Source organism: Oncorhynchus nerka, linkage group LG8 (genome assembly GCF_034236695.1).
Source record: "Oncorhynchus nerka isolate Pitt River linkage group LG8, Oner_Uvic_2.0, whole genome shotgun sequence".
Taxonomy (NCBI): domain Eukaryota; kingdom Metazoa; phylum Chordata; class Actinopteri; order Salmoniformes; family Salmonidae; genus Oncorhynchus; species Oncorhynchus nerka.
Window position 1 is genome coordinate 59,329,777 of NC_088403.1, and position 14,205 is coordinate 59,343,981.

Consider the following 14,205-nt stretch of genomic DNA (forward strand, 5'->3'; position numbering starts at 1 on the left):
CCTCTCTCTTCCTCTCTCCTCCTCTCTCATCTATCTCTCATCTCTCTCATCTCTCTCCTCCTCTCTCATCTCTCTTCTCCTCTCTCTTCCTCTCTCCTCCTCTCTCATCTATCTCCTCCTCTCTCATCTCTCTCCTCCTCTCTCCTCCTCTCTCATCCTCTCGCTCCCTCTCTCCTCCTCTCTATTTTTCTTGTTCTCTCTCTATCTCCCTCTCTCTTCCTCTCTCTCTCCCTCTCTCCCTCTCGCTCCACATTGCTATTGCTATGCCCCTCATACCTTAAGTATTACTAAGGGCTCCCCACTCTGGGCTGTGTGGTTGTGTGTAAGCGTTTTGTGTGTGTGTGTGTGTGTGTGTGTGTGTGTGTCTGTGTGTGTGTGTGTGTGTGTGTGTGTGTGTGTGTGTGTAAGGGTTGGATGAGCGAGCCGGGTCTAAGCTGGCTTCTATGGAGAGCCACGGTCAATTAACAACCCCTAGCCTGCCTGTTTGTTCTGCCTGCATACAGCTGCCATGCCGCCTGTGGAGAGATGGGGAGAAGAGGCATTGCGGAGGGATGGAAGGAGGGAGGGATGGAGGGAGGAATGGAAAGCATGAATACGGAGGAAAAGTAATTAGGAGCTCAGGCTGGCAAGTGAGATTTTTTGTTTCAGGAGGATTGTGTGTGTGTGTGCTTGTTTTTTTCCAAAAAAAAAAGCACATATTCGCCAGTCCCCACAAGGAAGAAGGCTATTTTAAGCTTAGGGTTTAGGTTTAAGGTTAGGAGTTAAGGTTAGGTTTAGGGTTAGGAGTTTTAGGTTAAGGTTAGGTTAAGGGTTACGGGTTTGGGGTTAAGGTTAGGGTTATGATTAAGAGTTATTGGATTAGGGCGAGACATTTAATAACTTAGGCTAGCCCTGCCTGCCTTATATCCCATACCTTTCCTCATTGTAAAAATGAATTTGTTCTTAACTGTCTTGTCTAGTTAAATAAATAAAATAAAATTACCTACAGTACTGGTGTTGCAGTACTGCTGACAACCTATGAGTGGCGCTGTTGTCAAACCGACAGAACAGCCAACCTATGAGTGGTGCTGTTGTCAAGCCTGCAGAACAGCCAACCTATGAGTGGTGCTGTTGTCAAACCGACAGAACAGCCAACCTATGAGTGGTGCTGTTGTCAAACCGACAGAACAGCCAACCTATGAGTGGTGCTGTTGTCAAACCGACAGAACAGCCAACCTATGAGTGGTGCTGTTGTCAAACCGACAGAACAGCCAACCTATGAGTGGTGCTGTTGTCAAGCCGACAGAACAGCCAACCTATGAGTGGTGCTGTTGTCAAACCGACAGAACAGCCAACCTATGAGTGGTGCTGTTGTCAAGCCGACAGAACAACCAATCTCTTGAAAAGCAGCCAAACAAGGGGAATCAAGGTTAAACCTCAAACTTGGTCCTTCTCCCTGACTTAACGTCATGACAAAAACTAAGCCATGAACTTTCAGAAGCCAGTACAAGGCGAGAGAAACTACAGTAACACTCCTGAGAGGTCAGATTCTCTTTTCATCACATCTACCGCTCAAAACTCCTCCGAGTAACAAAGTCACGCTCACTCAGTACAGTGCTCCTATTGGGTGTCGAAGATAAAAGCTGGCCCTGAAAACGTCCGGTATGATACACCCGGGACAGTAAGGTGTGTAATTATACCACTCCGTATGTTTAGGCACCAGACAACCGTCACTCTCTTGTGGGAACTATTCCCAGCTTCTGATCATATTGGAGCAGTGGTTATTCTTACGTGTTTTTTTAGGTGGTAGATCAGCTGTTAATGTTGCAGATAGATTGTGGCTTCCATCAATTCAATAGTCTACACATCCTTTCCAATCGCCCGTCAGTGATTCCCGTGGGTTCAGTGAAGCAAAACAACAACATTGAAAGTCCTGTCACTTCCTCTAATCCCGGATGCTGATTGGTTAAAACAAGTTGTTCCTCAATGTCTATTATTTAGTCATACAATTTGTCATCAAACACACAAATCTGCTTAGCTGTCTTAAAATCCTATTACAGCAAGTGGTATCCATCTTTACTGATACATGTTGTGTATAATGGGATGGGGAAATGATGGTGGGACAGATCTGAGAACAGATCTGAGGACATAGTTGTTGTTGTACAACCTGGAGAGATGAAGAGATACTAATGCCATGGGCATATGTCACTGGGTAAACAAATACTATCACATGGTGGGGACACACAGAAATGTAAGGCACTGTGGCGCGCACACACCCACACACACACACACACACACACACACACACACACACCCACGCACACCCACGCAGACACCCACGCACACACGCACACACACACGCCCACACGCACACACCCACGCACACCCACACACACCCACACACACGCACACACACCCACCCACGCACACCCACACACACACACACACACACACACACCCACGCACACCCACACACGCACGCACGCACACACCTACGCACACACGCACACACCCACGCACACACGCACGCACACACGCACACACCCACGCACACACGCACGCACACACCCACGCACACACCCACGCACGCACACACGCACGCACGCACGCACGCACACACCCACCCACGCACGCACGCACCCACGCACGCACACACCCACGCACACACCCACGCACGCACACACCCACGCACACACCCACGCACACACACACACACAAACGCACACACACCCACGCACACACACAGACACACACACACACACACACACACGCAGTTACACACACACACACACAAACGCACAAGCACGCACAAGCGCGCACACGCGCGCACACACACACACACACACACACACACACACACACACACACACACACACACACACACACACACACACACACACACACACACACACACACACACACACACACACACACACACACACACACACACACACACACACACACACACACAGGCCTTTATCACAGAGGTAATCCATTGCAGGTCAATCTATGGATCTTTGTATGTCTATTCTGTAGAAACCAGCAATCAATGGAAGACTCTCTTTCAGCCAGCACAGAGAACCATACACCTACTGTCCCCGGTCAACCAATCACATAGTAGCAAACATGCAAAAATTCTCCATCTCCACCTGACTGTAAACTGAAGCCAGCGCACCATAGTAATGTTTATCACTTTGGATAGAACACAGATTTCTAGTTGAGTTTTGTTTGTAAACGTCTTAGGACACTCCTGTCCGTCTGTGGAGAAACACACGTTGGTAAGTCTTTCACGGTTGCCATTTTCTGATTGTAGCTGCAGCACAATTACTTTCCACCCAATTGCATATGCAAATTGACAGTGTTGACTTTCAGTGAGAGCAGGAACTGTGCAATAAGGGGAGTGGTGAGCCACGTTATGCTCTGTATAAACCAGAGAGTCGTATTGTCAGGATTGCCTGGGAGGTTAAGATTATATTGACATAACGTTATTAAAATCTTCCCAGGACTATGAGAAAGTACACAGCATTGTGAAAAAGTCTACCAATCAAATTCATAAATTGAGAACTAAAGAAAAAATAATTATGTTCACAGAAAAGTGTCGCACACACACACACACACACACACACACACACACACACACACACACACACACACACACACACACACACACACACACACACACACGGTCACGCATAGAGTGGCAAAATTCCATGACCTTTCAATAAATTCCCTGGTTTTACTGAAATCCCGGAGTCAAGACGGAATAAAATGGAAATCCGGAATTTATTGAAATCCCTGGATTTTGCAACCCTAGTCATGCACCCACACCTATGTGTGCACACCATGCACCCACACACACACCTCACCTCACCCCAGCACATACACTACACCACACACACACCTCACCCCAGCACACACACTACACCACACACACACCTCACCCCAGCACACACACTACACCACACACACACCTCACCCCAGCACACACACTACACCACACACACACCTCACCCCAGCACACACACTACACCACACACACACCTCACCCCAGCACACACACTACACCACACACACACCTCACCCCAGCACACACACCACAGTATGCTAGCCATCCAGGGAGAGGACTGGGTGATAGATAATATCCATTACACCAGGGAAAGGAGTGACAGCCCCGACAGAGAGTAGTACACTGTGTCAGAGGTGTCAGGAAGGACCAACTACCCACAGCTACATCCCTTAATGCATTAACCATAGCCCCGTGCATTATGGATATTAGTTTCCAGAGGCAAGTGCATTTGTACTACACTAGTGGCGACTGGCAGGACACGACCCGGCTCTGCAGAGCTGCAGGAGTTGTGACCCATTTTTGTTGGTTATGTTGTCATAGTTGTGCCTCTCTCTCTCATAGTACAGTCAGAGGCTAAGCTTCCCATTAGAACATGAAGGTGTTGTTCAATCACACTCTGGCATTTCTCTCTCCCTTTCCAGTTACCAGAGAAAGAGAGAGAGAGAGATAGAAAGTGCACGAGAGAGAGGAAGAGAGAACGAGTCATGGAGGAGAATGAGAGAGAGTAAGGAGAGAGAGAGAGGGACCTCTGAGGAATGACTTCAGACTTAATAATCACAGTGAGTCACAGTATGAGAGTGTTCATCTCTGAGGATCTCTCCATGCACCGCCTGGTGTGTGTGTCTGTCTGTCTGTCTCTCTCCCTGAACCGTCTGGTGTGTCTGTGTCTCCCTGCACCGCCTGGTGTGTCTGTGTCTCCCTACACTGCCTGGTGTGTCTGTCTGTCTCTCTCCCTGCACCGCCTGGTGTGTATGTGTCTGTCTGTCTCTCTCCCTGCACCGCCTGGTGTGTGTCTGTCTGTCTCTATCCCTGCACCGCCTGGTGTGTGTGTGTGTGTGTGTGTGTGTGTGTGTGTGTGTGTGTGTGTGTGTGTGTGTGTGTGTGTGTGTGTGTGTCTGTCTGTCTGTCTGTCTGTCTCTCTCCCTGCACCGCCTAGTGTGTGTGTGTGTCTGTCTCTCTCCCTGCACTGCCTGGTGTGTGTGTGTGTGTGTGTGTGTGTCTCTCCCTGCACCGCCTAGTGTGTGTGTGTCTGTGTGTGTGTGTGTGTGTGTGTGTGTGTGTGTGTGTGTGTGTGTGTGTGTGTGTGTGTGTGTGTGTGTGTGTGTGTGTGTGTGTGTGTCTGTCTGTCTGTCTGTCTGTGTTATGTTGTAATCATAGGGAGATCGATCTAGTTTGAAGTCAAAGTAAGACATCCATCCAGGTCCCAGAAAATCTAGAATTGCCTTCAAAAAGGACCACTAGGGGCAACGGTGAGCGTTGTTACCTTCAGGTTGGCTGGTGGCATGCCAGGGTAAAAGCTGTTACCTTCAAGTAGCCTGGTGGCTTGCCAGGGTAAAAGCTGTTACCTTCAAGTAGACTAGAGCATGCCAGGGTAAACGCTGATCTCTGGTGCCGAGGGTTGAGTGCTCAATCCCAGTGCTAGGCAATCGTTTTTGTTTTTCTGTTTTAAGTCTTTCCCTAACTTAAACCCTTAACCACTCTGAATTCATTCCTAAACTTAACCCTATTTTAAACTTATCCCAAACTTGAACCCTTAATTTAACAAGATGTGAAACCCCCAGTCCGAAAATAGTGTTTTTGGTTTCAGTTAGGTAACAGTGTCTCAGCTTAAAAGGCAATAACTGATGTTTACTTTGACTTCACCCATAGACGTTTTGAAAAACGTGGACGCCTTGTTGTGATCACGTAGATCCACCTGGGTAATTTCTTCAAAGACCACTAATTGACATCTCTTCAGCAGGTTTTCAACCATAAAACACTTAATACACTGAGACTAACTAAACTAACTTTCTGTAATAAGAATGCTAAATGTACAGTTGAGGACGGAAGTTTACATACACCTTTGCCAAATAAATTTAAACTCAGTTTTTCACAATTCCTGACATCCTAACTGTCTTAGGCCAGTTAGGATCACCACTTTATTTTAAGAATGTGAAATGTCAGAATAATAGTAGAGAGAATGATGTATTTCACCTTGTATTTTACCTTTCATCACATTCCCAGTGGATCAGAAGTTTACATACATTCAATTAGTATTTGGTAGCATTGCCTTTAAACTGTTTAACTTGGGTCAAACATTTCGGGTAGCCTTCCACAAGCTTCCCACAATAAGTTGGGTGAATTTTGGCCCATTCCTCCTGACAGAGCTTGTGTAACTGAGTCATGTTTGTAGGCCTCCTTGCTTGCACACACTTTTTCAGATCTGCCCACAAATGTTCTATGGGATTGAGGTCAGGGCTTTGTGATGGCCACTCCAATACCTTGACTTTGTTGTCCTTAAGCTATTTTGCCACCACTTTGGAAGTATGCTTGGGGTCATTGTTCATTTGGTAGATCCATTTGCGACCAAGCTTTAACTTCCTGGCTGATGTCTTGAGAGGTTGTTTCAATATATCCACATCATTTCCCCGCCTCATGATGCCATCTATTTTGTAAAGTGCACCAGTCCCTCCTGCAGCAAGGCACAACATGATGCTGCCACCCCTGTGCTTCACAGTTGGGATGGTGTTCTTTGGCTTGCAAACCTCCCCCTTTTTCCTCCAAACATAACAATGGTCATTATGGCCAACAGTTCTATTTTTGTTTCATCAGACTTAAGGACATTTCTCCAAAAAGTGTGATCTTTATCCTCATGTGCAGTTGCAAACCGTATTCTGGCTTTTTTATGGTGGTTTTGGAGCAGTGGCTTCTTCCTTGCTGGGCGGCCTTTCAGGTTATGTCGATATAGGACTCGTTTTACTGTGGATATAGATCATTTTGTACCTGTTTCCTCCAGCATCTTCACAAGGTCCTTTGCTGTTGTTCTGGGATTGATTTGCATGTTCATCTCTAGGAGACAGAATGCGTCTCCTTCCTGAGCGGTATGATGGCTGCGTGGTCCCATGATGTTTATCCTTTTGTGACTAGGAGGCAGTATTTTCATTTTTGGAAAAATAACGTTCCCGTAGTAAACGGGATATTTTGTCAGGACAAGATGCTAGAATATGCATATAATTGACCGCTTAGGATAGAAAACACTCTAAAGTTTCCAAAACTGTAAAAATATTGTCTGTGAGTATAACAGAACTGATGTTGCAGGCGAAAGCCTGAGAAAAATCCAATCCGGAAGTGCCTCATGTTTTGAAGCGCTGCTTTCCAATGCGTCCCTATTGAGCAGTGAATGAGCTATCAACCAGATTACTCTTTCTCCGTATTTCCGAAGGTGTCTACAGCATTGTGACGTAGTTTTACGCATTTATGTTGAAGAATACCCGTAAGCGGCTACATTGCGCAAGTGGTCACCTGCTGGCTCCCAGAGTGACTCTCGCGTAAAATACAGAGGTAGCCATTATTCCAATCGGTCCTACTGAAAAACGAATTGTCCCGGTGGATATATTATCGAATAGATATTTGAAAAACACCTTGAGGATTGATTATAAACAAAGTTTGCCATGTTTCTGTCGATATTATGGTGCTAATTTGGAATATTTTTCGGCGTTTTCATGACTGCAATTTCCGGGCGATTTCTCAGCCAAACGTGAAGAACAAACAGAGCTATTTTGCGTACAAAAATAATATTTTTGGAAAAAATGAACATTTGCTATCTAACTGGGAGTCTCGTGAGTGAAAACATCCGAAGCTCATCAAAGGTAAACAATTTAATTTGATTGCTTTTCTGATTTCCGTGACCAAGTTACCTGCAGCTAGCTGGACAAAATGCTATGCTAGGCTATCGATAAACTTACACAAATGCTTGTCTAGCTTTGGCTTGTAAAGCATATTTTGAAAATCTGAGATGACAGGGTGATTAACAAAAGGCTAAGCTGTGTCTCAATATATTTCATTTGTGATTTTCATGAATAGGAATATTTTCTAGGAATATTTATGTCCGTTGCGTTATGCTAATTAGTGTCAGTCGATGATTACGCTCTCGCATGCGGGATGGGGAGTAACTAGAGGTTAAACCTGCATACTATTGTTTGTACAGATGAACGTGAAACTGTTTGAATTATGTCTGTGAGTACAACAGAACTCATATAGCAGGCAAAAATCTGAAAAATTCCACTTCCTGTTTTTTTTCTGGGGGTGGGAAGATCTTCATTGAAATTACAGCGAGATATGGATGAGTTTTCACTTCCTACGCCTTCTACTAGATGTCAACAGTCAATAGAACTTTGTCTGATGACTCTAATGTGTCTGAGGACTCTAATGTGAAGGGGGGTCGAATGAGACAGGAAATAGGCACTACTGCCACGAGTTGACCATGCTTTCACTATGCGCGTTCACAAGGGAAGGACCTGCGTTCCACCGGTCATCTGAAGTCATTCTAATTCTCCAGTTGGAACGTTATTCAAGATGTATGTAAACAACATTCTAAAGATTGATTCAGTACATCGTTTGACATGTTTCTACTGACTGATACGGAACTTTTGGACATTTCGTCACGTTATAGTGGACGCGCTTTGTGAGATAGAGAGAGAGAAAGAGAGAGAGAGAGAGAGAGAGAGACAGAGGGGAGATAGAGCAAGAGAGAGAGCAAGAGAGAGAGCGAGGGGGAGATAGAGAGCGAGAGAGATGGAGAGAGAGAGAGAAAGAGAGGGAGAAATTAGAGGGTGAGACTATGGCCTACATGCGTCTCCAGTCTGCTCCTGCCAGCCGCAATTAAAGGTGCAGGACTGATGAGGCCCTCTCATGCAACGTCCTGCCTGCCTTGCCCAGCCCAGCTCAGCCCGGCTCAGCCCACAGAATTCAATTACCACTTATCAACAGTGACAGAGAGCAGCGCTGGGATTCACATACTCATCTCCCCACACACTGAGACACATGGAGACACACCACAGAGACCCAGCATGTCTATAAGCACAGGGAGGAGCTACTGTCTTCAGATGCTGTGTGTGTATATTCAGGTGTGTATTCTGCTGAGTGTGTGAATGTATGTTAGAGAGAGAGAGAGAGAGAGAGAGAGAGAGAGATTACTGAGCATGAACTGCGGCCGATTTGTTCCCTCACATGTGGCTCAAAGGTCCATTCTCTAACGAGCTGTGGGATAAAAGTAATCATGCCCGTCTGATCCACCAGGGAGATTCATTCGCTCGGAACACACACTTACAAATATCATGAATCAGCATCATTTTTATGTATATATACAAAGAAATATTAATAAAAACAGGTCAAATGAAAGGAAGTGCAGCTAGTTTGCCGTCTTTCCAGCTTCAGTTTGAAGTGATTGTGTTTGAGTTGTTGGCTAGATCCTCTGAACAGCAATGTCCTGATGACTGAGCACATTTTCTATGCCAGGTGAAATCGCACCTCATTAGCTCATTATTATGGATGTATCCAAATAAATGTCACTAGAAAACAGCTTATGCAAATGCAAATGCAGCTACTTTGTTGTTATTCTGGCTGCCCTGTTTGACGTGACTGTAAGTTAGCCGTAGTTGGCTTGCTAGCGAAGGGATAAGAACGTTGCCAGCCAGTATGGCAAAGGAACATTTAGAACCAACAACTGTGTCGCGTCCATAGATACGGAACAAAGAGGCTTAATGACTGGATCGCGTCTCTGGCAACCAAAACGATAGAACGAACGACCAGCTGGCTTGGGTAGCAACGCTAGATTTGTGCTGGGACTATATCTTGTGGAAGGATGAAAAAGTATGAATAAATTAATCAAAACCCCTTTTTAATTAAAATATGTAAATCATTATTTGAATATGTTGGTAACCTGTTGTATAAAAGTAATAATGCCCTTGAAGGTGGTGTTCGGAGAATAACAACACACATGCCAACGATAGTGCCAATCAGATATCCTCCAAACACAAGCTTCTAGGGCATTATCACTTAAGTGGAAATGTCTAGGAGCAAAGTGGTAGGCCACACAAACACACAGAACGGGACCGCCGAGTGCTGAAGCGCGTTGCGAGTAAAAATAGTCTGTCCTCCGTTGCAACTCTCACTACCAAGATCCAAACTGCCTCTGGAAGCAACGTCAGCACAATAATGTTTCATCGGGAGCTTCATAAAATGGGTTTCCCACGGCCATGCAGCCGCACACAAGCCTAAAATCACCATGCTGTTATGGGATTTTTTATGAATAATGACTAAATGATGTATACATTTAATATAGTACGATAACTAACCAAATACTACCCTGTCACTGTATGATTGTATGAATCTTATTAGAATCATAACACTAAATCTAATGCGTGTAGTTTTAGTCAAGAATTAGAACAAGGACTTTCTGTACCTTGTTAGAAACAAATGGAGCTGTCGTCAGACAGGCTGGAATACTGTGTTCCTTACAGGACATTCTGTCCCCACCCAGGGAGGGGAGAGACCTTGGTTTTGTAGTAGATTGTTTAACAGGTGGCAGACAATTTGTGAGTACGAGAAGACTTGTGAACTATGTTGCCATTGTATCTGAGAGGAGAAGGGACATTTATGACGAAATGTGAGGTATATATAGACCAATGTACCGGAAATGATAGGCAGAGCTCTCTAAATAAACATTCCTGACAATTGTAGCTGGGCCTCCGTTTGATTCATTCCAACCAGTTTCCTACAAATTCTGGGTATCAGGCTGAGTAATCAATTCAATTTGGTTTATGAACACTGAGAACTTAATTCTCTTAGCAATTGGTCCTTCGAACCGGGAACCGGTATATATCTAAGATTGGCAGAGACGGTGACGGGATACAACCTACATTGCTTTTCCCAGTCTACAAGAAAGGTCAGTAAATCTTTATTTACAATTTTGGGGGGAATGATTTAAGATATCTTTGATTTGTTGTTCTAAAATGTTCAGAATTGATCAATAATAGAAGCTTTGTTATTCCAAACAGATTCACAAAGGGGTTCTACTTTATAGTTGAACCAAAATCGATAGGAAAGCAGGTCCGCGATGACCTGAGGTAAGGTGCGCTACCACAAATAAAACTAAACTTAATAATAGAGGCCCGTTCGCCCGAGATTAAGAAGGGATACTAAATGAGTGTTGTTAGATAGGACGTTCATCTTGTACAAACAATAACTAACTGTCCAAACAGGAGTAGAGGGAAGCCTAATATAGTGGAGTGAGATACGAGATATTAACTTTAAAAGTCCTATGACGCAACATGAAATAGGAGGTTAACTAGGGATTTACTACCTGTCCGGGTGAGACCTAATGTCCTATCGACATTCAACTCTATAGATAAAGTTTCCAGAAAGGAGAAACACACATCAAATGTCACATACACATAGACTGTGTAAATATACCCTAGACCAGAACTATAGATACACATTGGTTAAAGAGATATACATAGATTGTGAGCATTAAAGAGACACACACATAGTCAGGCAGAAGAGCAACTATAGTAGCTAGGTAACGGTAAACAGCACACATACATAGATCATAAAAATATTACACATAGATAGTGATAAATACCGTAGCTACTAGTGACGGCAAGGATTTATCAAACATGGGTAGTAAATCCTCAAAAGAGGTCCCGGAATTAACGGGAGATGAGCGCTATATGGAGCAAAAGGATCAAATAAGTGTCTATTTCGGTTTAAAGTGGAGAAAGAAGTATGAATTTGACGGACGTTTAAAATAAAGAAAAACTGGAATCAATGATTAAACAAATAAATAGGGTTTGTGGGGACAAGGTAGAGAAGTGACGGACAGAAGGGCTCGACACCGCCTGTGTGTGGTTAGCCGAAGCGAGGAAGAGATCAGGGGGAGAAAACAAAAGGGAAATACCAGGGAAAGAAGATGTAGGTTGCCAGGAACAGAAAAACCTAAATTGTATCCCTCTCTGGCCGATCGGGCGTGGAGAGATAATCCTGTTGATGAAATAGTGGTGGTGAGGATACGGCAGCAGGTGCTACCCGCACAACCACCACCCCCATATGTGGAGTCTGCTGGAGCCGAGGGAGGGATAATAGAGGTAGAGAAAGGAAAAAAGTCAGTCAAAAGAAAGGGGGAGATAGATGCTTTAACTGTAACGATCCGGGTCATTTTGCTAGAGATCGTGAGACTCCGGGTAAACACCGCAATAAAGTAGGCCATGATCACCGAGACTGTAAACAGAGAGAACGGGTTGAGTCAGAGCATCTGTCCGTAACTATTGGAGTAATTGTAGACAAACATAAAGGAGGCCTTAACCTCTCTGAACCACCCATACCAGATCCGGGATAATTGTCATCAGCAACGCTGAATAGTATAGCGCCACAGTCAAATAATATTACAAGAAAATATTCATATTCATGAAATCACAAGTGCAATATTGCAAAACATATTGCAAAATAAAAATATTGCACTATTTTTATTTTGGGAAAAATAACGTTCCCAAAGTAAACCGCCTATTTCTCAGGACCAGATGCTAGAATATGCATATAATTGACAGTTTAGGATAGAAAACACTCTAAAGTTTCCAAAACTGTCAAAATGTTGTCTGTGAGTATAACATAACTGATATTGCAGGTGAAACCCTGAGAAAAATCTAACCAGGAAGTGGCTTCTATTTTGAAAACTCACTGACACTGTCGAACAATTGCAGAATTAGGAGTAAACCCGACCTTTCCTCCCTGAAAACAACAAGGTTCTTTACAGAAGTGGATTGGTTAACCCTACACCATGACCCATCCGAGAATGCATTCCCTAAACCCGACCTTTCCTCCCTGTGTGCGTTCATAGAAGTGAAAGTGTGGGTTGGCCTCTGGCTCATGATATGTTCTCTGGGCGGCGTTGGAGCTTTACAGAAGTGCTGATTGGTCTGAGCTGTCTTATTGTGGTAGCAATATTCCCAAATACACCATGACCCATCCGAGAATGCAGAAGGTGGTAACTTGACCCATCCGAGAATGCAGAAGGTGGTAACTTGACCCATAGTTAGACGATGAGGATTTTGTATTAATCAAGCATAAGAGATCACTTGATCTGGATAAACAGGGAGTGTAGTGAAGGTAAAGGTTTCAGTTGACACCCTAGTGCCATTCCGGGGGTAGAAGAGGTTAGGGCAGGTGATAGCTCTATAGTCAGCCAGAATACAAGCAGAGCCCCTGACAAAGCACATACTGATCGTGGAGTCGTCCAGAGCCAAGGGCCGGTGCGGATAGTGCAGACGAAAGATCTTAAGGAAGTGATTGAGGTGGAAATGGGTTATGGGGATTCTAACCTATGGTTAGAATGGATTCAGTATGCAGCCAGATCAGTAGCGAAAGAAGAATGTTATGCCTGCGCCACAGCAAAACCTCAGTTGACAACCATTCCCTTTCCATTTGATGGAATTGATTCACCCAGGGGATTGGCCTGTATGGTAAAGCTGTTCATGGAGGCAGGGAAGCTAGACAGTGACAGTTGTATTGATCTGCATTATCTATATCCCCATGTGCCCAGGACATCCAGACTTCCCCCTTTCACAGTTACAGGAGGACATTATTATTGTATGGTTCGATACATCACACACAGATGGGACATAGGGGAAGTAAGGACATTATTATTGTATGGTTCGATACATCACACACGGATGGGACGTAGGGGAAGTAAGAACATGCAATAGGACAGAGAATGTTACAACCGACAAGACAATGAGGGACCTGACTGGCAGATGAAAAGGCCTAGAGTGGATGTCTGGTGGTTTGTAGAGGTGTGAGACTGTGGCCTAACCTGTCTACCAATTGGACAGGTAATTGTGCACTTGTGCAGTTATGCATGCCTTTCACCCTTACCCAGAGCCAGGTAGAAGAGAGAGAAGGAGGGCTCCGCCAGGATCTTTTGACCCTAGAGTTTACATTGATAGCATCAGAGTTCCAAGGGGGTTACCTGATGAGTTCTGGATTGGAATCAGGCATCTTCTGGTGATAACAGCTGCAACTAGGTTGATGGGATGTCAGAATAGAACAGCCTTGAATATATTACTGGCTGAAAAGGGTTGGGGGGTGTATGAGGTTCGGAGCAGAATGTTGTACTTTCATCCCCGATAACACAGCTCCAGACGGATCAGTGACCAAGGCCCTGGCAGAGAACTCTGGGGTAGATAATGCTCTAACAAATTGGTTTGATAGTGTGTTTGGGAAATTAATAAATGCCATGATCACTGTGTATTGGGCAACCTTCACCTGTGTGACTGTGTTAGTTTTGTGCAGATGTTGTGAGAAAGGTTCTCATTTCCAGGACTCATTTCCAGGAGACAACAGCTAGT

At 44.6% G+C, this 14,205-nt stretch overlaps 1 protein-coding gene across 3 annotated transcripts in view; it reads right to left on the bottom strand.

Annotated features, from left to right (window-relative positions):
• Positions 1-14,205, bottom strand: part of LOC115133868 (VPS10 domain-containing receptor SorCS2-like) — a 431,471-nt gene that overhangs the window by 74,791 nt on the left and 342,475 nt on the right. The gene's annotated exons all lie outside the window — the stretch shown is intronic.